Source organism: Macaca nemestrina, chromosome 3 (assembly GCF_043159975.1).
Source record: "Macaca nemestrina isolate mMacNem1 chromosome 3, mMacNem.hap1, whole genome shotgun sequence".
In the NCBI taxonomy this organism is placed as follows: Eukaryota; Metazoa; Chordata; class Mammalia; order Primates; family Cercopithecidae; genus Macaca; species Macaca nemestrina.
Window position 1 is genome coordinate 101501745 of NC_092127.1, and position 24388 is coordinate 101526132.

At 39.0% G+C, this 24388-nt stretch overlaps 1 long non-coding RNA gene across 1 annotated transcript in view; it reads left to right on the forward strand.

Moving 5' to 3' along the window:
• Positions 1–4489: 4489 nt before the first annotated feature.
• Positions 4490–24388, forward strand: part of LOC105479652 (uncharacterized) — a 37022-nt gene continuing 17123 nt past the window's right edge. The window contains exon 1 of the long non-coding RNA XR_986008.2: positions 4490–4788. This is a non-coding gene — a long non-coding RNA (uncharacterized lncRNA). The remainder of the gene's footprint in view (positions 4789–24388) is intronic.

A 24388-nucleotide genomic window follows, 5' to 3' on the forward strand; every position in this document is an offset into this window, starting at 1 on the left:
AATCAACCTCAGCCTGGGGGTGACTGACATCACAAGGTATCACCGGGACCCCGGTACACCCACACTTCCTCCAGCTGGCAGAGGCAGATTTTCCCTAAAAAGCTCTTGTGGTTCCCAAATGACTAGACTAGTTTCCATTAAATTGAAGATCTTCCCAAAGCTTTATTTTGATTTCTAAATATATGTCATTCACATTCAGGCAGGCTTATGAACATTATAAACAATGACAATGTCTTCTACCCACCGACAGATCCCAGCAGACCCAAGGATGGGAAAGGCGGAGGCAGGGGTGGGTAGAAAGTTTCCTGTTAATGTACATTTCCAGGTTGTACATGGAGAAAGCTACTAAAATACTAGTTTCTTAAATTGTTGGTTTTGAGAATATGGGCTTTTATTTCTTCCTTTTTCCTCTTTTAACAACCTCTACTACTCACCTCCTTTTCCTCCCATCTCCCCACTCCCATATACACACAAAGATCCCAAACTCCTACTCATCTAATAAAGCATCCACTAAAGTACCCCCCTTAGTAACTATAGTGTTATTTAAAAAATTTAAATCTAACACTTAATCATTTCCCCTGTTTGCCACATTTTAATGACTCTTTGAAATCAGAATTGGATTAAGAGGAATTGTAGTTGGGTAGCATCCAAGGAAATTAATCTTGAAGGAATTCTATGCCACCACTGAAAATGTCATGAAATGGATAAAATGATATTTACCAAAACATTTTCGAGGAAGTGTACTAAAAGTTGTAGGGAGCTGGAAATGGGTTTGGCAATTTCCAAGGCGTGTGTTTAAGTGACAGTAGGATGACCACTGAACAGGTATTTAGAGAATATGAGCTGCTAGACCTTAATTTCCCCAAGAGTAGGGATGTTTACTTGTTTACTGGTCTATAATCACATCAGTGCCTGGATACCTAGAACAGTTCTTAAGCACTCAGTACTCTTTGAATGACTGAATGGATTGGCTGGAAAATTAGCCAAACTATTACTTGATTACAGTATCTGCATAACTCACTGTGACTTTTTAAAAAATGCTTTAATTGTTAAAAAAAAAAAAAAAAAAAGTTTAGCTGATGCTCCTAACATGGATCTAGAAAATTAGAGTGCCCAATTTATTCAGGCAACTAATGTCAGATATATGGATTGTCAACATATTTAGTATGAACTATAACATGGTGAGGGGGTGGTGTGCACAACGAGGAAAGAGATGTCTATTTTCATTTAGGGTTGATTAGAAAGCCAAAGTCCATATGGGGAAGCTATAAATTCCCTGTGTTTTGCTCTGGTTCTGAATTATACTCTCTGATGGTTTCATGGGTCTTGACTGAGATCTATGCTAGAAGAACCTTATAATCTTATGACAGAATTGGATTCTGGGCAGATTTGGGCAGATCGCATTACAAGACATTATTTTAGACTCTCTTCAAATCCCTGCATAAAAACAGAGGAGCAATTAAATAACAACATTAAAAACTGTGGATAACATTTACAATAAAACCAGGCATTTTCGTTATCTATTGCTATATTAAAAACCACTTCAATATTTTGCATTTTAAAACAACTACCATTTTGTTATCTCTCACAGCTAGGGCGGTAGTCATCTGAAGACTCAGTTGGGGCAGAACATTTCAGATGCCACTTTCATAGTTGTTGCCTGAGAGCTCAGTTGGAGCTGTAATTCTGAGCACTTCAGTTCTTCACATGGCCTCTCCTTGGCTTGGCCTTCTCCCAACCTGAAGGCTGGGGGCCAAGAGTTCCTAGAATATCAATTTTCCATATTCTGTTGGTCAGTCAGTCACATGAAGATCTCAGATTCATAAGAAGAAATACTCTGTACCTTTTGGTGTCAGATCAGGATGCGTATGTATAGGGAGCAGAGGAAATGTTGGGGCCATTTTTGATTAGTTAACACCCTGTGTGACAAGTTATATCCACTATCTCCAAGGTGACTAAGGACAAACGACCAAGTGCCACAAGACCTAGAGAGTCTATGCAGGAGTGAGCAGAGCGAAGCAACAGGAAATCTGATGAACATAAGAACAGCAGAACCCAAAGCCATCAAGAATTATTGCTGATGGGTGCCAATGGTTCATAACACAGCTGAAGGATCTACAGCAGTCTAGCCCCTAAGGATTCTGAGCCACTACAGCTGCTTTCTAAGACAGACTCACATAGAGGAGAAACTTCTGGGAGTGGAATAAAAATTGCACAGGATATAGACAACAGAGAAAACATAGATAAGTATGGGAGAGGGGAATGCAAGAAATCTTAGAAAACTGCTATTTTTTTTTAACATAACATGAAAGCAACAGAAGAGGGAGCCGTGTGAAGTTTGAAAGTTACCCTGAACTTTCTAAAAGTACAGGAAACCCAATTTCATATAAAACAAACAGCAAAAAATCTATGAAGGTTAAATCCCATAGGAGCAGAATAGCAACCTGCTAGACAATGAAAGTTTGCTTAGAAGACATAATTAAATAATAAACTAAAACCATAAGTTTCTATTTTTAAAATAGCAAAGAAGTATCAAGAAAATGACACAATAGGTGAAAAAAAAACATGGAAACTATAATAACTCAGAAAATAAATATCAGGACTCAGGAAAATGTTGGAATAAAATTAAAAAATTATTTTAGAAATGAAGACTAGTCTAGAAGGACCACAAAAGAGAATAAATATAATAGGTAATTATTCAATGGAATTAGAAGGCAAAAAAGAGGAAAGTATTTTAAATTTAAGAAAATAAAGAAAAAGTATTTGGGAGAAAGTCACATATATTAAAGACTGGCAAAGAACATCCAAATTACAGATTATAGGAGTCCTAAAGAAGATAACAAAAATAAGAGAACAGCAGAAGTACTAAAAAACAAATGAATAACAAACACATCATCCAAGGAAGTTTCCCTGAATTTAAAAAAAGAAGATTAAAAACTCTTATTTCGGCCGGGTGCGGTGGCTCAAGCCTGTAATCCCAGCACTTTGGGAGGCCGAGACGGGCGGATCACGAGGTCAGGAGATCGAGACCATCCTGGCTAACACGGTGAAACCCCGTCTCTACTAAAAAATACAAAAAAAAACTAGCCGGGCGAGGTGGCGGGCGCCTGTAGTCCCAGCTACTCGGGAGGCTGAGGCAGGAGAATGGCGTAAACCCGGGAGGCGGAGCTTGCAGTGAGCTGAGATCCGACCACTGCATTCCAGCCTGGGCGACAGAGAGAGACTCCGTCTCCAAAAAAAAAAAAAAACAAAAAACTCTTATTTCAAGAGCATATCAGGTACCTGAGAATATGGGCCCAAAATGACCAACATCAAAACGCATTCTAATAAAATTACTGAACTTTGAAGATAAAGAAAAAGTCCTTTGGGCTTCTAGGCAAAAGCAACAAGTGATTCGTAAGGGAAGGAATGTTAGATTATCATTAAGACTTTGACAGTAATGCTTCATGCCAGGAAAAATAAGGTAATATATTTAAGGCATTCAAAATAAGAAAATGTGAAGCAACGATTTTGTAAGTCAGCAAAACTGACTTTTAGGTATGAAAGACTAAAGCAAACTGTTATCAACAGGCAAGAATTCAAGGAATATTATTTCCTCAAACCATTGCTGGGGAATCTACTAGATAAAGAGCTTCAGACAGCCAAAATAACTAGAGAGGCATTGTCACAAGAACAGGTGATAAGCATAAAACATATAGTTACTTGCAGAAATGTAATTAAGTGAGGCTAAATGGGAGACAGCACAGTATATAATGATTAAATACTTAGTATTGATATAGTGCAGCTTTTACAAAGGTGGGGCAAATGGAGAGCATATATGCAAAAATAATTTCAACTGTTCTCAATAATTATACTAGTGATGGCAGTATTATTGTTATTCTGAGAATGTTGTATGTGTAATGTGGAATAAAGCATATTAGCAATTTTGAATTATTCTCTTTCTTTAATCAATGCATCCATGAGAATCAGGATTCTCAGTGTGAAAGAAAGGAGATACAAATTTGATACAGAAGTGTAAGTGCCCTTTGGGAGGCCGAGGCCAGCAGATACCTTGAGCCAGGAGTTCCAGACCAGCTTGGGCAACATGGTGAAACCTCGTCTCTACAAATAGTACAAAAAATTAGCAGGGCGTGGTGGCTCTCACCTGTAGTCCCAGCTACTCAGGAGGCTGAGACAGGAGGATCGCTTGAGCCCAGGAAGTCGAGGCTGCAGTGAGCCATGATCATGCCACTGCACTCCAGCCTGGGTGACAGAGTGAAACCCTGTCTCATAAAATAAAAAATAAAAAATAAAAATTAAAAAAAAAGAGTAATGTCCTTAATCCAGTAATCCTGAATTTAAATGGAAAAGATTAGAATTTACTCAGGAATTATTATAAAGACACATGCACACAAACACACATCCCACATGTGTATCTTAGCTCTGTCGCCATAGAGACTAAAAACACAGTCGTAGCTAGGACCCCTAGAACCCGGAGTGTGATCTAGCATCTGGGGCCCGTTGGGAAATTGGTTGATCCCAGGTCTATGACCCAAAATATGCAAGATGAGTTTGGAACATCTTGTCGTCCCAGATTCCAGGACAGCTATCAAAGATTACCAATATTCTGTCAAAGGACTCAGGAGCCAACTCGAATAGGCCTCTACTGGCCAAAGATAGAGCAATGTAGACTTTAAAATAGATAATTTTAGATCTCTGAGTTCATAATGATGTTACAAAAATGAAATAGAATACTAATTGATCACCTTGGGATGATAATAGGAAGCCACTTCATGACCTTGAAAACTTGTAAGTAAGTGGAAAGAATGAGGCATTTGTGTAGACCTTTATGAATTAAACCAAATTAGACGTGAGGGGAAGCTTATCTTTGTAAAAGAATTGTGTGATGATTAATTTTAGGTGTCAACTTGACTGGATTAAAGAATACCTAGAGAACTAGTAAAGCATTGTTTCTGGGCCTGTCTGTGAGGGTGTTTCTAGAGGAGCTTGGCATGTGAGTCTGTGGACTTGGTGAGAAGGATCTGCCCCCAGTATGGACAGGCAATATCCAGTCTGCTGGAGACCCAGATAGAACAAAAAAGGAAATGGAAAATGATTTCCTCTCTCTCTCCTGGAGCTGAGACACTCTTCTTCTCCTGCCCCTGGACATGACAGCTCCAGCTTCTGTGGCCTTTAGGCTCCAGGATTTATACCAGCCTACCCCTCCCGACACCCAGGTTCTCACACCTTGGGCCTCAGACTGAGAGTTACACCATCAGCTTCCCATGTTCTGAGGCTTTCAAACTTGGACTGAGCCACACTATCCTCACCACAGGGTCTCCAGCTTGCAGGCTGCATGTTGTGGGACTTCTCAACCTCCATAATCACATGAGCCAATTTCTCTAATAAGTCCCTTATCAATTAATATGATATATATATATCCTATTTATACACATATACGTACATATCCTATTATATATATTTATATATCCTATTCATATAGGATATATACACAGATGTATATACATGCACATATATCCTATATAAATAGAACATATAAATATACATATGATAGGATATATAAATACATATAACTAGGATATCTGTATATATGTATATATATAAATATATGCTATATATAGGATATATCTGTTTGTGTATATACACACACACACAGATATCCTATTATATATATGGGATATACATGGATATATACAGATATATATATGTATATGTGTATACATATCCTATGTGTGTGTATATATATCCTATGTATATGTCTCTCTGGAGAACTCCAACTCTATATATATAGCTGTGTATACATATCCTATATAGATACAGATATATATATGGAGTCGGGGTTCTCCAGAGAGACATATACAGGGGTATATCTGTATATGTCTATCTTACTAGAATATGTTTCGGTGTTGGTTATGTAATATTATTATGAACTCACAGATTTAAAATTATTTGATAGGTCTCAGTCTGTTGCAATTACTATCTATCTTAAAGATTACATAGCTCCATCTTTGGCCAGTAGAGCCCTATTGGAGCTGGCTCCTGATATATATCTCTGTATATGTCTCTCTGGAGAATCCTAATACATATTCCAATTAATGAATTAAAAGAGCCAGGCATGATGGCTCACGCCTATAATCCCAACACTTTGGGAGGCCAAGGCGGGTAGATCACGATGTCACGATGTCAGGAGTTTGAGATCAGCCTGGCCAATATAGTGAAACCCCATCTCTACTGAAAATTCAAATAAGTGGCCAGGTGTGGCAGCAGGCACCTGTAATCCCAGCTACTCGGGATGCTGAGGCAAGAGAATCACTTGATCCTGGGAGACGGAGGTTGCAGTGAGCTGAGAACACACCATTGCACTCCAGCCCCGGTGACAGTGCGAGACTCCATCTCAATAAATAAATAAATAAATAGAAAATGAAATAAGTCACCATTTTACAAGTCGCAATGAATTTATCCAGGCATTGCAAATCAATGTCTACTTCACTCATGAAAAGAAAGACAACCAGACTATGTGGTTCCTGGTGAAAGAACACAATATCACCTACAGTCTGTTAAAGGGATCAAATTCGTTGTGATCAAACTTCTGGATCCAGTCATCAAGTTTCAGGAAATACAAATAGCAGGACTATTTTGAGTTGCATTACATATGTAATCAGTAACATTTAGACTGTGGGAAACTCTACAATTCAAATACTCCAGGTTCTTCAACAGATAAATTATTACGAAAAAAAAATTAAAAATTGAAGTACAGTTTAAAAGATTTTGAGACTTAAAATACGCAGCAGTCTTTTTTCAATGGGCAAGACTAAATTATAGTGTCAAGATCACACACTTGGGTAATAACACTGTAAAAAAAACAAAGTCCAGGAAATGATTTCTATAAAATTCAGGATGGTTGTTACTTCTTAGAAGGTGTTTCATTGCGATAGAGCAAGAGAGGAACTCTAGCATGAGTTCTCGACCTCTATCTCTCAACCTGGGTGGTGATTTCAAGCATATCTTTCATATAATAACTCACTGAGCTACAGATTCATCTTGTGGAACTTTCTGTAACTGAAGTTATTTTACAATAAAAATTTTAAAATATATTTAAATCAATGTGTGTGTGCCTTTTTTAGAGGCAGGATCTCACTCTGTTGCCTAGGCTGGAGTGCAGTGGTACAATCGCAGCTCACTGCAGCCTCGACCTCCTGGGCTCAGGTGATTCTCCCACCTCAGCTTCCTCAGTACCTGGGGCTACAGGTGTGCTCCACCACACCCGGCTAATTTTTTTATTTTTTGTAGAGATGGGGGTTGGTCTTGAACTCCTGGGCTCAAGTGGTCCTCCTTCCTCAGCCTCCTGAAGTGTTGAGATTAAAAGTGTGAACCTCCACACCTGGCCAGTTTTTTCATTCTTAATGATACCAAAAACAAAACAATGCACACGCGCGCGCGCACACACACACACACACACACACAAATTTCCCAACAATGAGAATATTAAAGAACCTATTCATTATTTTTGAACTTTACCTAAATAAAAATAATCAAGCATTTATCCTCTCTTTCCTTTATAAACTATACCACTGGGTAACAAATGAGAAGTTTTTCTTTACAGACATAAATGAAGAAGGAACGATAAAATTAGAATATCATAATTTTGCAAACCCAAACCGAACTGCAAACTCAGTAAAATCCAGACTGAGAAAATCTATAGGATAAACAACGTTGTTTCTTCAACAAATAAGTTGCAAGTAAGAGAGCAAGAAAGAAAGTAGAACCTACAGATTAAAATAGAACTGAGAGACAAAGCAATCACTTATAATATGTGGATTTTATTTGTGTCCTAATTCCAAAAAAAAGCTGAAAGAGATGACGGTTACAAAACAATTGGAAATGTAAACCCTGACTTGAAATCTGAAGATTTTAGAGAATTCTTTTTGTTTTTAGCATGATAACGGTATTGTTACATTTATTAAAGATTACTTAGCTTTTTTTTCCTACTTTTATTTTCAATTCAGGGATATATATGCAAGTTTGTTACATGGGTACATTGCATAATGCTGAGGTTTCGGGGACAAATGATTCTGTCACCCGGGTACTGACCATAGTTCCCAATAGTTAGTTTTTCTATTTTTTTCTTTTTTATTATTATAGTTTAAGTTCTGGGATACATGTGCAGAACGTGCAGGTTTGTTACATAGGTATACATGCGCCATGGTGGTTTGCTGCACCCATCAACCCGTCATCTGTATTTTAAGACGGACATGTATTAGGTATTTGTCCTAATGCTCTCCCTCCCCTTGGCCCCTACCCCCCAACAGGCCCCAGTGTGTGATGTTCCCCTCCCTGTGTCCATGTGTTCAACTCCCACTTATGGCTGAGAACATGCGGTGTTTGGTTTTCTCTTCCTGTGTTACTTTGCTGAGAATAATGGTTTCCAGCTTCATCCATGTCCCTGCGAAGGACATGAACTCATTCTTTTTTATGGCTGGATAGTATTCCATGATGTATATGTGCCACATTTTGTTTATCCAGTCTATCATTGATGAGCATTCGGGTTGGTTCCAAGTCTTTACTATTGTAAATAGTGCTGCAATAAACATACGCATGCATGTGTCTTTATAGTAGATTGGTTTATACTCCTTTGGGTATATACCCAGTAATGGGATTGCTGGATCAAATGGTATTTCTGATTCTAGATCCTCGAGGAATCGCCACACTGTATTCCACAATGCTTGAACTAATTTACACTCCCGCTAACAGTGGAAAAGCATTCCTATTTCTCCACATCCTCTCCAGCATCTGTTGTTTTCTGACTTTTTAATGATTGCCATTCTAACTGGCATGAAATGGTATCTCATTTTGGTTTTGTGTTGCATTTCTCTAATGACCAGTGATGAGGAGCTTTATTTCATATGTTTACTGGCCACATAAATGTCTTCTTTTGAGAAGTGTCTGTTCATATCCTTTGCCTACTTTTGATGTGTTTTTTTTTTCATGTAAATTTGTTTAAGTTCCTTGTAGATTCTGGATATTAGCCTTTTGTCAGACAGACAGATTGCAAAAATTTTCTCCCTTTCTGTAAGTTGCATGTTCACTCTGATGATAGTTTCTTTTGCTGTTCAAAAGCGCTTTAGTTTAATTAGATCCCATTAGTCAATTGTGGCTTTTGTTGCCATTGCTTTTGGTGTTTTAGTCACGAAGTCTTTACCCATGCCTATGTCCTGAATGGTATTACCTAGGTTTTCTTCTAGGGTTTTTATGGTTTTAGGTCTTACATTTAAGTCTTTAATTCATCTTGAGTTAATTTTTGTATAAGGTGTAAGGAAGGGGTCCAGTTTCTGTTTTCTGTATAAAACTGGCTAGCCAGTTTTCCCAACACCATTTATTTAATAGTGAATCCTTTCCCCATTGCTTGTTTTTATCAGCTTTGTCAAAGAGCAGATGGTTGCAGATGTGTGGTGTTATTTCTGAGGCCTCTGTTCTATTCCATTGGTCTATATATATGTTTTGGTTACTGTAGCCTTGTAGTATAGTTTGAAGTCAGGTAGTGTGACGCCTCCAGCTTTGTTCTGTTTGCCTAGGATTGTCTTGGCTACGTATGCTCTTTTGGGGTTCCATATGAAATTTAAAGTAGCTTTTTTCTAATTCTGTGAAGAAAGTCAATAGTAGCTTGATGGCAATAGCAATGAATCTATAAATTACTTTGGACAGTATGGCCATTTTCATGATATTGATTCTTCCTATCCATAAGCATGGAATGTTTTCCATTTGTTAGTGCCCTCTCTTATTTCCTTGAGCAGTGGTTTGTAGTTCTCCTTAAAGAGGTCCTTCACATCCCTTGTAAGTTGTATTCCTAGGTATTTCATTCTCTTTATAGCCATTGTGAATGGGAATTCACTTATGATTTGACTCTCTGTTTGTCTATTATTGGTGTATAGGAATGCTTGTGATTTTTGCACATTGATTTTGTATCCTGAGACTTCACTGAAGTTGCTTATCAGCTTCGGGGGTTTTGAGGCTAGACAATGGGTTTTTCTAAATATAAGACAAATTCACTTCCTCTATTCCTATTTGAATGCCCTTTAATTCTTTCTCTTGCCTGATTGCCCTGGCCAGAATTTCCAATACTATGTTGAATAGGAGTGGTGAGAGAGATCATACTTGTCTTGTGCCAGTTTTCAAAAGGAATGCTTCCATCTTTTGCCCATTCAGCATGATATCGGCTACGGGTTTGTCATAAGTAGCTCTTATTAGTTTGAGATATGTTCCATCAATACCTAGTTTATTGAGTGTTTTTAGCATGAAGGGGTATTGAATTTTGTCAAGGCCTTTTCTGCATCTAGTGATATAATCATGTGTTCTTTGTAATTGGATTGGTTTATGTGATAGATTACGTTTACTGATTTCTGTATGTTGAACCAGCCTTGCATCCCAGGGATGAAGCTGACTTGATCAAGGTGGATAAGCTTTTTGATGTGCTGCTGGATTCAGTTTGCCACTATTTTATTGAGGAATTTCACATTGATGTTCATCAGGCACATTAGCCTGAAATTTTCTTTTTTTATTGTGTCCCCACCAGGTTTTGGAATCAGGATGATGCTGGCCACAAAATTAGGGAGGAGTCCCTCTTTCTCTGTTATTTGAAATAGTTTCAGAAGGAATGGTACCAGCTCCTCTTTGTATCTCTGGTAGAATTCAGTTGTGAATCCATCTGGTCCTGGGGATTTTTGATTGGTAGGCTATTAATTACTGCCTCAATTTCAGAACTTGTTATTGGTCTATTCAGGGATTTGACTTCTTCCTGGTTTAGTCTTGGGAGGGTGTATGTTTCCAGGAATTTGTCCATTTCTTCTAGATCTTCTAGTTTATTTTCATAGAAGTGTTTATAGTATTCTCTGATGATAGTTTGTATTTCTGTGGGATCAGTGGTGATATCCCCTTTATCATTTTTTATTGTGTCTATTTGACTCTTCTCTCTCTTTTTTTTATTAATCTGGCTAGCAGTCTATCTAGTTTGTTAATCTTTTCAAAAAAACAGCTTCTGGGTTCACTGATTTTTTGAAGGGTTTTTTTTAATGTCTCTATCTCCTTCAGTTCTGCTCTGATCTGAGTTATTTCTTGTCTTCTACTAGCTTTTGAATTCGTTTGCTCTTGTTTCTCTAGTTCTTTTAATTGTGATGTTAGGGTGTTCATTTTAGATCTTTCCTGCTTTCTCCTATGGGCATTTAGTGCTATAAATTTTCCTGTAACTACTGCTTTAGCTGTGTCCCAGAGAATCTGGCCTGTTGTGTCTTCATTCTCATTGGTTTCAAATAACTTCTTTATTTTTGCCTTAATTTCGTTATTTACCCAGTAGTCATTCAGGAGCAGGTTGCTCAGTTTCGATGTAGTTGAGCAGTTTTCAGTGAGTTTCTTCTAATCCTGAGTTATAATTTGATTGCACTGTGTTCTGAGAGACTGTTTGTCATGATTTCTGTTCTTTTGCATTTGCTGAGGAATGTTTTACTTCCAATTATGTGGCTAATTTTAGAATAAGTGCTATGTGGTGCTGAGAAGAATGTATATTCTGTTGATTTGGGTGGAGAGTACTGTAGATGTCTATTAAGTCCTATTGGTCCAGAGCTGAGTTCAAGTCCTGAATATCCTTGTTAATTTTCTCTCTCGTTGATCTTTCTAATATTGACAGTTGGGTGTTAAAGTCTCCCACTATTATTGTGTGGGAGTCTAAGTCTCTGTGTAGGTCTCAAGAACTTGCTTTATGAATCTGGGTGCTCCTGTGTTGGGTGCATATATATTTAGGATAGTTAGCTCTTCTTGTTGCATTGATCCCTTTACCATTATGTTATGCCCTTCTTTGTCTTTTTTTTATCTTTGTTGGTTTAAAGTCAGTTTTATCAGGACTAGGATTGAAACCCCTGCTTTTTTTTTCTGTCCATTTTCTTGGTAAATATTCCTCCATTCCTCTATTTTGAGCCTATGTGTGTCTTTGCACATGAGATGGGTCTCCTGAATACAGTACCCCGATGGGTCTTGAATCTTTATCCAATTTGCCAGGCTGTGTCTTTTAACTGGGACATTTAGCCCATTTACCTTTAAGGTTAATATTGTTATGTGTGAATTTGATCTTGTCATTATGATTCCAGCTGTTCATTTTGCACATTTGTTAATGCAGTTTCTTCATAATGTCATTGGTCTTTATATTTTGGTATGTTTTTGGAGTGGCTGGTACCGGTTTTTCCTTTCCATGTTTAGTGCTTCCTTCAGGAGCTCTTGTTAAGCAGGCCTGGTGGTGACAAAATCTCTCAGCATTTGCTTGTCTGTAAAGGACTTTATTTCTCCTTCACTTATGAAACTTTGTCTGGCTGGATATGAAATTCTGGATTGAAAATTCTTTTCTTTAAGAATGTTGAATATTGCTCCCACTTTATTCTGGCTTGTAGGGTTTCTGCAGAGAGATTTGCTGTTAGTCTGAAGGGCTTCCCTTTGTAGGTAACCTGACCTTTCTCTCTGACTTCCCTTAACATTTTTTCCTTCATTTCAACCATGGTGAACCTGACAATTATGTGCTTGGGGTTGCTCTTCTCGAGGAGTATGTTTGTGGTGTTCTCTGTATTTCCTGAATTTGAATGTTGTTCTGTCTTGCTGGGTTGGGGAAGTTCTCCTGGATAATATCCTGAAGTGTGGCTTCCAACTTGGTCCCATTCTCCCTGTCACTGTCAGGTATACCAATCAACCATAGGTTTAGTCTTTTCACATAGTCCCTGTATTTCTTGGAGTCTTTATTCATTCCTTTTCTTTCTTTTTTCTCTGATCTTGTCTTCACGCTTTATTTCATTAAGTTGATCTTCAGTCTCTGATATCCTTTCCTCCACTTGATCGATTTGGCTATTGATATTTGTGTATGCTTCATAAAGTTCTTGTGCTGTGTTTTTCAGCTCCATCAGGTCATTTATGTCTTCTCTAAACTGGTTATTCTAGTTAGAAATTCCTCTAACCTTTTTTTAAGGTTCTTAGCTTCCTTGCATTGGGTTAGAACATGCTCCTTTAGCTTAGAGGACTTTGTTATTACCCACCTTCTGAAGTCTACTTCTGTCAATTCATCAAACTCATTCTCCATCTAGTTTTGTTCCCTTGTTGGTGAGGAGTTGTGATCCTTTGGAGGAGAAGGGGCATTCTGGTTTTTGGAATTTTCAGCCTTTTTGCACTGTTTTTTCCTCATCTTCGTGGATTTATCTATCTTAAATCTTTGATGCTGTTGATTGGATGGCGTTTTTGCATGGGCATCCTTTTCATTGATGTTGATGTTATTGCTTTCTGTTTGTTAGTTTTGCTTCTAACAGGTCTCTCTTCTGCAGGTCTTCTGGAATTTGCTAGAGGTCCACTCCAGGCCCTATTTGCCTGGGTGTCACCAGTGGAGGCTGCAGAACAGCAAAGATTGCTGCCTGCTTCTTCCTCTGGAAGTTTCGTCCCAGAGGGGCACCCACTAGATGCCAGCTGGAGCTCTCCTCAATGATGTGCCTGTTGACCCCTGCTGGGAAGTGTCTCCCAGTCAGGAGGCAGGGGGGTCAGGGACCCACTTGAGGAAGCAGTCTGTCCCTTAGCAGAGCTCAAGTGCTGTGCTGTGAGATCTGCTGCTTTCTTAAGAGTCAGCAAGCAGGAACATTTAAGTCTGCTGAAGCTGCACCCAGAGCCGCCCCTTTCCCCAGGTGCTCTGTCCCAGGGAGATGGGAGTTTCAGTCTGCTGCCTTTCTTTCAGAGATGCCCAGAGAGGTGGAATCTGGAGAGGCAGTCTGGCTACAGTGGCTTTGCTGTAATGTGGTGGGTTCTGCCCAGTATGAAGTTCCTAGCAGCTTTGTTTACACTGTGAGGGGAAAACCACCTACTCAAGCCTCAGTAATGGTGGGTGCCCCTCCCCCAATCAAGCTACAGGGTCCCAGGTTGACCTGAGCTTGCTGGACTCTGTGGGAGTGAGACCCACTGAACAAGACCGCTTGGCTCCCTGGCTTCAGCCCCCTTTCCAAGGGAGTGAATGGTTCCTTCTCGCTGGGGTTCCAGGTGTCACTGGGGTGCAAAAAAAAAAAAAAAAAAAAAACTGCTGCAGCTAGCTCAGTGTCTGTCCAAATGGCCACCCAGTTTGTGCTTGAAACCCATGGCCCTGGTGGCCTAGGCACTTGAGGGAATCTCTTGGTCTACGGGTTGCAAAAACCATGGGAAAAGCATAGTATCTGAGCTGGACAGCATCTTCCCTCACAGCACAATCTCTCATGGCTTCCCTTTGCTAACGGAGAGAATTCCCAGGCCCCTTACACTTCTTGGGTGAGGTGACACCACCCTCTGCTCGGCTCGCCTTCCATGGGCTGCACCCACTGTCTAAGCAGTCCCAATGAGATGAACCAGGGAATCTGGCAAGATGGCATAGCAACTGCTCTGGTCTGCAGCTCCCAGCAAGACCAATGCAGAAGGCAGGTGATTTCTGTGTTTCCAACTGGAGAATCTGTACTTTAAGAGACTTATATGTTATGCTATCTGGAATTTGCTTCAAAATAAATGGGAGTGTATAATTGGGTAGGGAAATAGATAAAACTGATTTGGTTATGGATTGATCACTACTGACACTGAGTATGAATAATAATAGTTTATTATGCCATTTTCTCTAATTTTGTATATTTTTAAACTTTTCCATAAAAAGAAGTTAAGGATAAAATATTATGTCAGATACTTAACCAGGTCTTCAGTATCAATAGATTATCAAATGTTATAGAGTCTGACAGCACTAATATATGATCCAGCAATTCCACTGCTAACTATATACTGAAAAGAAAGGAAATCAGGTTATCGAAGAGATATCTGCACTGTCATGTTTATTGCAACCCTCTTCACAATAGCCAAGATTTAGAAGCAACTTAAGTGTCCATCAACAGAAGGATGAATAAAGAAAATGTGGTACATATACACAATGAAGTACTATTCAGCCATAAAAAAGAATGAGATCCTGTCATTAGCAACAACGTGGATGGAACTGGAGAATGTCATGTTAAGTGAAATAAGCCAGTCACAGAAAGACAAACTTCACATGTTCTCACTTATTTGTGGGAGCCTAAAGTTAAAACAATTGAACTCACAGAGATAGACAGTAGAAAGACAGTTACCAGAGGCTGGAAGGCGTAGTGAGGAGGTGGGCACAGGGGGAAGTGGGGATTGTTAGTGGGTACAAAAAAATAGTTAGAAAGAATGAATAAAACCTAGTATTTGATAGCACAGTAGGGTGACTATAGTCAATAATAATTTAATTGTACATTTTAAGATAACTAAAAGAGTATAATTGGATTGTTTGTAATACAAAGGATAAATTTTGAAGGGATGGATACCCAATTTACCCTAATGTAACTATTACACATTGTATGCCTATGTCAAAAATATCCTTTATACATCATAAATATATATACCTACTATGCACCCCCCAAAATTAAAATTAAAAACTATAAAAAGGCCTGGCTCACACCTGTAATCCCAGCACTTTCAGGTAATGAAGCAGGAGGATCATCTGAGCCTAGGAGTTTGAGACCAGCCTTGGCAACATAGCAAGATCTTGTCTCTACTAAAAATTCAAAAAATTAGCCAGGTATGGTGGTGTGCATCTGTAGTCCCAGCTGCTTGGGAGGCTGAGGCAGGAAGAATGCACATGCCCATCAGGTCACAGCTGCCATGAACTGTGATCTTGCTATTGCACTCCAACCTGGGTGACAGAGCAAGACTGTGTCTCAACGAATTTTTTTAAATTTTAAATACACAATCTGGAGAATCAATTTGTGTATTTCATAATATCAATATGAAACCTGGATGTATTTCCTATAAATAAAAGGTAATTTTATATAACTATAAAATTGTAAGTCTATACAACTTAAGTATATAAAATTCAGATGGATTAATTTATTTTAATTGTATATAAATTATATTCATTAAAATGCAAATTCAGTGCACAATAACGAGCACTACATAAGATGCATTCAATACAAATATACATGAATATAATTGAGTTAATTATAACTATAATTTATTCCTTATTCATGCGAGATTATAGCTTTGAATTTAAATGGGTCAAATAGGACTCATCGAACCACGCAGTATCCTTCAGTAGGCAATCCTCTTGCAAATCAGTGTCTCAGTTTTATTTGAAAACACATGGAACTTAGATAAATCAAGGATTTTTCTAGAGGGAAAAAACTAAAACAATTAACTTTTTCAAATTTTATACTTCTGTATTCTTTCAAATGTCTACTCCACAGTTGAATTCTGTGCTTTCCTCGGGTTAGGAACTGTTCCAGGCACCAGTGATAGACACAGCCTCTCTACTTTAGATTCACATTCTATGAATAGAAAAACATATGCAAAATATTAGTACAATATAACCTCATATCTTACAAAAATTAATAGGATATGAGAGATAATGCAATTCCTTAATCCATGCATATATGTTTTATAAGACCTATGACACCATAATACTTGTATTAATTTAAAACACACGGCACAATAGAGTTTCCTATGATACACATGTATCGAAAGATATACCAAAATATCAGAGTTCAGCTGTCTGTGGGATATGGGGAAAAACAGCAAGGGTGTGGGGATGGAAGCTAAAAGGAAAAAAAATGAAATAGTAGCATGTCAAAAACTAAAGATAATTAATAACTCAATTACCTGCTACCGGAGGCAAAATGGTGGTGGATAAGGTGGAAAGTGTGAAGGGGGGAAAAAGGGAAAGCCTGTCTAGAAGTATTACAGATCATTTCTACTCACACTCCATTGATCATCATTGTGACGTGGGCATATCTGAGTGCAAGGAGGAGGGGAAGGAGTCCTGAGCCCAGCAACGTGTCTCCCAGAGACAACACTCCATATTTTACAATACAGAGCACATGTTTGGCAGAAAGCCAGATTTTCTGCTTAGCTGCCAAAAGCTGCTGAGCTTAAAACCATGTTCAAAGATTTATAGTAAAAGGAATTTGCCAACCAGCAGACCCAGTTCAAATGAAGTGAAGTAATTTGCTATTATTGGTACCTTGCATGGATTTTCTCATTTAATGCCTATGTTAACCCTGTGAAATAGGTATTGCCATATCCAAACCTTAAAACGAGGAAACTGAAATGCCAAGAGGTTATCCAGCTTGCCCAATGTCCCATAGTCAGCAAGTCAAAGAGCCAGGGATTCCAAATATTATACTTTCGACGTCTCTATGTTCTCCAGGCTCCAGGAGACACATGCAAGCTCTTTAAGTGGTCTCCTTAATACCTTTCTTACTTGGTTTATGATGAAGAGAAAGCAATCCTCTCCTTATCCCACATTACATTATGAATGGAGACTGGGAGTGATACAAGAACATTCCAAATGTATCTAAAGGAATCTCTTTTTCTCTCCTCTTTTCTCTCTCTGCCACCTCCCCCAGCCCGGCCCACACCACCTGCCCCCATTCATAAGGTGAAGGTGAATGATCACTAATACTTGTTTCATGGTCTCCTTCTCACATATTTAGGATATTGGAAAACAATTGTATTGGCCACTTTTGTCATGTTCTCAGCCTTTCGAACCTCATTTAACATTTTGCTTATTTTCTATTTTCACCACTGGACTCTAAGCCTCCTTGGAGGCAGTCTAGTCCAACAGGAAATTGTCAGAAGAATACTGTATCAGGCATTGTGGTTCGGGGCAGGGCATGGAGATATAAGAAGAAGGCGTCATAGCCTGGGCTCTGAAGTTGTTGGCATTCTAGAGCAGCATGTCCAGAAGAGCTTTCTGAGATGACGAGTTGTTCTACATCTGCGTGTTTCAATGTAGTAGCCAGTAGCCATTGGCAAAATTCACACAATGGTATTTCAGAATGCATATTTAGGTGCATATTTATATATTAAGTAAAAGATATGCAAGGAAGTGATTGCCACAGTCAGGCTGAGAGTTGTCTCTGGGGGAGGGTTATGGAGTTGCTTTGGAGAGGCAGCAGTATTATTTGTCATAACGTGCATGGTGGTTACACAAGCATTTGTTTTAAATGTTTGTTAAAGTTGGATTATATTTAATAGTAAAAAGTCTTTAAGATGACTATTCTGTTTTCAAAAAGTTAATACTGGATATGATAGTTAAGATCAGTTCTTCTATAAGCTCATAATGTAATTTCACCATTTTTATGGGCATCACTTTGGTTGGTTTTTCTAATCTTAAGTAAGCAAGTGTTTGTAACTTTTTATATCAGAATGCATTTGATTTTTTAAAATGTTTCTCTTCTCCATGAAGGTAGTTTAATTAATTCTTTGTCTTAGGATTCAGAAGTGGATAAAACTGGTTTTTAAAAAATGTTTTATTTGTAAGAACGGTTGAAAGCTGCAGCTATTTGGAGATTATTTTTGAATTTACAACACCACAGCTTGGTTATTTGAAAAAGGTTGATTTCACTCTGCCACAAAAATTGATTCTTTTCCAATCTGGAGACCTCAAGATGTTCTGATCTTGGAGAAAATTGCTAGTAGAATAAAAATGGCTAACACTGAGAACACTATGTCCCACATTTTTCTTTGCCAACTTTAAATAATGCTTAGAATAGATTACAGCATCAGTTCTCCAACATTTTCTCCTTGAAACTTCCTTCCTACCACCCTTCATGGTCAATAAAAGGATTCCAGAAGAGTCAGTTCTTAATTAGCAAAAGGAAAAAGATTGGCCTGGAAAAGAGTAGCTTAATCTGAAGGTAAGTCTTCTGTCAGTGACAGATCAGTCCAATCTCGATAAAGATGTGTGAAAACCTTCCATTGACATCATTTAATAAGACAGTAAAGCAACACCATCAAAGCATCTCAACATGAAGCATCAACGAAATAGTCATTGGTTCTGGATATAGACAAACTTGGTAGGGCATATTTTCTTCCAAATGCTTCCTTACTTTTTACTCATGGCATTTTTTTTTTAAGAGACGGAGCCTCACTCTGTTACCCAGGCTGGAATGCAGCGGCATGATTATAGCTCACTGCAGCCTCCAACTCCTGGGCTCAAGCAATCCTCCAAGCTCAGCCTCTTGAGTAGCTGGGGACTCAACATGTTGCCCAGGCTGGTCTCGAACTCCTGCCCTCGAACTCCTGCCCTCAAGCACTCCTCCCCGCTTGGCCTCCCAAAGTGCTGGAATTACAGGCATGAGTCACTGCACCTAGTCCTTATTCATGACCTTTTTTTTTTAAACCAATTAGGATTTTTCACTTTGCTGATAAAGTATGTAATTTTGGCAAACCAGATTATACATACATTTCTATAAATTTATATATGTATAAAAATATTCATCAAATGTACCATCATGTCAAAAGATAATAAGAAAGGCGATGCTGAAGTAGATTTCTGACTTCTCCAGTAGTTAATTACATCAATGGTGTTTTGCCACTCTAGGTTATCTGAATTTGATGAGCAGAACCATAATAATCACTGATACCTTTGACAATGGTAATTATTATTATTATTTTTGCATTTTTAGTAGAGGGGGGTTTCACCATAGTGGTCAGGCTGGTCTCGAACTCCTGACCTCAGGTGATCCACCTGCCTTGGCCTCCCAAAGTCCTGGAATTGCAGGTGTGAGCCAGCATGCCCAGCCCAACAACAGTAATTATTACAAAGACAGGTAAACATTTCACTTAGGCATGCATTAAGCTTCATATCGTATTATGACGTTTGCAGTCCTTGGTTTGATTGGTATGTTTAAGAATCCACATGAACCAAGTTAGAGGTGTCCTCTTTAAACACAGGTGTGAAAATTGCTGACCTTCTCAAAGCTTTCTTACATTCCCGTTAATTGTAAGACCAAAAATAGTTTCTCCTTTCTTAGTAATAGAATATCTACATATCTACTAGGTTACATTTCTGAGTATGTAAAATTACATACATAAATATCAATTGAAATCTATGTGCTCATTTTAATATATTTTCTAATTTTATTTTCAACAATCTAATCTATTGCTATTTCTTCACTAATGCTTTTTTTGTTTGTTTGTTTGTTTGTCTGAGACAGGGTCTCACTCTGTCACCCAGGCTGGAGTGCAGTGGCGTGATCTCAGCTCACTGCAACTTCACCTCCTGGGTTCAAGCAATCCTCCCACCTCAGCCTGCCGAGTAGCTGGGACTACAGGTGCACGCCACCAATGCCTGGCTAATTTTTGTATTTTTTTGTTGAAATGAGGTTTCACCATGTTGACCATACTGGTCTTGAACTCCTGGACTAAGTGATCTGCCTGCCTCAGCCTCCCAAACTGCTGCAATTACAGGCATGAACCACCGCGCCTGGTCTGCTAATGCTTTTAACTTTTTGTGTTGTTGTTTGTTTGTTTGTTTGTTTATTTTTGAGGCAGGGTCTCGCTCTGTTGCCAGGCTGGAGTGCAGTGGCACAATCTTGGCTCACTGAACCTCTGCCTCCCAGATTCAAGTGATTCTCCTGCCTCAGCCTCCCAGGTAGCTGGGACTACAGGCACACACCACCACACCCGGCTAATTTTTGTATTTTTAGTAGAAATGGTTTCACCATGATGGCCATGATGGTCTCGATCTCTTTTAACTTTTTAAAATTTTGCAATTTCTTCTTCCACTCCTTAACCTCTTTTTCTCTTCTTTCTCTAGGTGCTTGTTAATTATCACCAGGGTCAGAAAGAATCCTTGTAGGCACTTTGAAAAAAGATAACATTCCCTTCCTTGAATAATTTAAAGGAATGAATAGTTTTGTCCAAGATCATATTTATTATTACTTTAGGTCAAACTATTTGAAATTGCTGTTTTTTAAAATTTAATTTTATAAAAACAAAACCCATTGAAATGTAGCAACAAGCATTGCCCTACATTATTTTTTTCTTAGCTCCCTATCTCATCTTCTTTTTCATAATATTTCTATGAATCTTATGGTCCAGGCATACTGGTCTAGTCATTGTACCCCCAATACATTCTGCTTCTAATCAATGGTTCACCTCACTCAGAATGCCCTCTTTGCCACCTACCAATAACCTACACATCTTTTATTTATTTATTTTTATTTTATACACACACACACACACGCACGCACGCACACACACACACACACACATATATATATATATATATATATATATATATATAGAGAGAGAGAGAGAGAGAGAGAGAGAGAGAAGTTTTGCTCTTATTGCCCAGGTTGGACTGCAATGGCGCAATCTCGGCTCACTGCAACCTCTGCCTCCTGGGTTCAAGCGATTCTCCTGCCTCAGCCTCCCAAGTAGCTGGGATTACAGGCACCTGCCACTACGCTCGGCTACTTTCTGTATTTTTAGTAGAGATGGGGTTTCACCATGTTGGCCAGGCTGGTCTCGAACTCCTGACCTCAGGTGATCCATCTGCCTCAGCCTTCCAAAGTGCTGGGATTACAGGCGTGAGCCACTGTGCCTGGCCATAACCTACACATCTTTTAAAGCCCCTCTTCAAATACAACAGTCAAGATAGTCTTCTTCCTGACAACTCACAAGCACTTCTTTCCGCACTCTTCATGCTATTCAGTATTTAACATGAATTTATTGATCAAGTTAGTTTCCAGGCACTGAACTGGGGATCCAAGGAAGGATAAGACATATTGTCTGCTCTTCAGGAATGTAAAATCTGATGAGAGACACAGGCACATAGATGTCTCTTACATGTCTGAAAGACAGCAGATTAGCTCTCTGGCATCTTCTTATAAGGGCACTAATCCCATTCATGAGGGCTCCACTCTCATGACCTACTTACATTCCACAGGCTCCACCTCCTAACACCATCACATTAGGGGTTCGAATTTCAACAAATGAATGGGGAGGAGTGGGACAAATATTCAGCACATGACACTATCCCAAAGCCTAGTGACTTGAAACCTCAATTTATTATTATTGCTATTATCTTTTGAACTTCTATAGGTCAACTACAGATTCAACTGGGTGGTTCCCAACTGAGGTCTCTCCTGCGTTTGCTCTCAGATGTTGGCTAGGACAGGAATCATCTGAAACCTTCTTCAGTCACATTTCTGGTGACTACAGAGATAGCAAGAATAGCTGAGGGCTGGACATGCAAGGTATCTCCCTAACAGGATGGCAGCAGAAAGTTAGCAGGATTTCTTACTTGACATATAAGAACTCTAAGAGACAAATACAGAGGCCTAAGACACAGATGGATCAGCCTTGGACAGATGCAGAAACCATCTGCACCTCAGAAAGAGGAAAGAATGGGTATAGATGAATGTAACTTTTAGGGTAAGAGAGAATGAAATTACTAAAATATCAATCCCCAAATTGTTCTGTAATATAGATTCCCTCGGCGGCCAGTAACTAATGCAGGGCAAAAAAGATTCCTTGATCAGATTTATTTGGGAACTTCTCTGTTCAAAAAAGTCAATGAGCTTCTTAACTATAGGGATTTTCAGAGTCTGTTACGAGCTAATACTTACTGGCAATCTCCAGAGCCCCCCTTTTTATTGAACATTCTTCAGAACAGGGTTTTATGGATCACATCCTAGGAAATGCTATACAAATGTTTCTCCCATCAAGTAGCAAGAAGTTTTCTAGAGTTGTCATTACTTCCTTATGAGTCAGGTTTTTCCAGAAAAACAGACCCAGTAAGATGCATATGTAGAGAAAGAGGGAGAGAGAAAAAGATTTATTTTCAGGAATCAGCCCACTCAATTGCACAGACTGGCAAGTCCAAAATCTGCAGGGTGGACTGGCAGGCTGGAAAACTAGGGAAGAGTTGTAGTTCTAAAGAGTCTGCAGGGGATCTGCTCTGAATTCCCTCATTTTCCCAGGATGTCAGTTTTTTCTCTATTAAGGCCTTTAACTGATTGGATGAGGCCCATCCACATTATGGAAAGTGTTACGGTTTGGCTCTGTGTCCCTACCCAAATCTCATTAGTAGATCCCATAATTCCCACGTGTTGTGGCAGGGAGATGATCAAGTCTTAGGGGTGGGTCTTTCCTGTGCTGTTCTTGTGATAGTGAATGGGTCTCACAAGATCTGATGGTTTTAAAAACGGGAATTTCGGCTGGGCAGGGTGGCTCATGCCTGTAATCCCAGCACTTTGGGAGGCTGAGGCATGTGGATCACGAGGTCAAGAAATCGAGACCATCCTGGCCAACATAGTGAAACCATGTCTCTACTAAAAATACAAAAATTAACTGGGCGTGGTGGCACACGCCTGTAGTCCCAGCTACTCAGGAGGCTGAGGCAAGAGAGCCGATTGAGCCCAGGCAGCGGAGGTTGCAGTGAGCCCAGATCATGCCACTGCACTCCAGCCCAGAAACAGAGCGAGACTCTGTCAAAAAAATAAATAAAAAATAAAAAACAGGAATTTCTCTGCACAAGCCTTCTCTTTTTGCCTGGTGCCATCCACATAAGATGTGACTCACTCCTCCTTGCCTTCCGTCATGATCATGAGGCCTCCCCAACCATGTGGAACTGTGAGTCCAATTAAACCTTTTTCTTTTACAAATTGCCCAGTCTTGGATGTGTCTTTATCAGCAGCATGAAAACAGACTAATATAGAGGGTATTCTGATTTACTCAAAGTCTACTGATTTAAATGTTAACTTTAACTTAAAATACCTTAAAAATACCTTTGAAGAAACATGCAGAATAATGTTTGACCAAATATCTGGGTATCATGGCCTAGCTAAGTTGACACGTGAAATTAACCATCACAACTTATAATATAATTTTTAGGTCAGGGGTTGCTACTTCTACATACGAAAAAGAGAATTTCATTGGTCATAAAGATTTGCCTTAAATCTTCAATGCCTATAAAATATAGAAAACACCTATTTCATTTACTCAGCAGAAGCTAACTTAGCTTGCAACGAAGGAATGCTCTCAGTCTAGATTGTCTATTGACCATACACTCCAGAAGGGAAAAGAAGATGTTGTTATGGATGAGTTTGTATCCTAGGTAAGCATATTAATCAATATGCAGCATTTAGATCTTAACATTGGCTTTCCTGATTTAATTCAAGGTGATTAAACCTAGCCTCCCTTCCAAAAAAAACCCACTTCACTGCAGATGCTAATACACACACTTCGCCTGGTTGACATTGTTTAACTCAGGGATTCTCAAAGTGTGACTTTCCAGGCAATAGTATCAGCATCACCTGGGAATTTGTTAGAGATGCAAATCTTGGCCTTTACCCTTACCGAATCAGAAACTCAGCAGCGAAAGACAGGGGATGGATCTTTGTTTAAAACAAGGCCTTCGTGGGTTTCTGATACATACTCAAGTTTGAGAACCACTGGACTGTGTCACAACTCTTTCCATCTTTTCCACGGGTGGCACTTCTCTCAATCACTCTACTGAGTTTCAGAGAACAAAACAGGTGATTACTAGTTCAACAAGTCCCTTCTT